Source organism: Arachis stenosperma, chromosome 5 (genome assembly GCF_014773155.1).
Source record: "Arachis stenosperma cultivar V10309 chromosome 5, arast.V10309.gnm1.PFL2, whole genome shotgun sequence".
In the NCBI taxonomy this organism is placed as follows: domain Eukaryota; kingdom Viridiplantae; phylum Streptophyta; class Magnoliopsida; order Fabales; family Fabaceae; genus Arachis; species Arachis stenosperma.
In genome coordinates, this window is record NC_080381.1 from 42,164,162 (window position 1) to 42,164,803 (window position 642).

The window sequence follows — 642 nt, forward strand, 5'->3', positions numbered from 1 at the left end:
AAGCTTAGAGTGGAAGTCCAAACCTTCAGACAGAAGGATGGAGAATCCCTCTATGAAGCTTGGGAAAGATACAAACAATTAATCAGAAGATGTCCTTCTGACATGCTTTCTGATTGGAGCATCATAGGTATTTTCTATGATGGTCTCTCTGAACTATCCAAGATGTCTTTGGATAGCTCTGCTGGAGGATCTCTTCATCTGAAGAAGACGCCTGCAGAAGCTCAAGAATTGATTGAAATGGTTGCAAATAACCAATTCATGTACACTTCTGAAAGGAATCCTGTGAACAATGGGACTAGTCAGAAGAAAGGAGTTCTTGAGATTGACATTCTGAATGCCATATTGGCTCAGAACAAGATATTGACTCAACAAGTCAATTTGATTTCTCAAAGTCTGTCTGGAATGCAAAATGCACCAAACAGTACTAAGGATGCTTCATCTGAGGAAGAAGCTTATGATCCTGAGAACCCTTCCATGGAAGAGGTGAATTACCTAGGAGAACCCTATGGAAACACCTATAATTCTTCATGGAGAAATCACCCAAATCTCTCATGGAAGAATCAAGAGAGACCTCAACAAGGTTTCAATAACAATAATGGTGGAAGAAACAGGTTTAGCAATGGCAAGCCTTTTCCATCATCT

The 642-nt window shown here is 40.0% G+C and overlaps 1 non-coding gene across 1 annotated transcript; it reads right to left on the reverse strand.

The window, feature by feature from the left end:
* On the reverse strand, nt 1-108 carry LOC130983399 (small nucleolar RNA R71). Its single transcript, XR_009087393.1, has one exon. It is a non-coding gene; the product is annotated as a small nucleolar RNA R71 (small nucleolar RNA).
* Nucleotides 109-642: the final 534 nt, after the last annotated feature.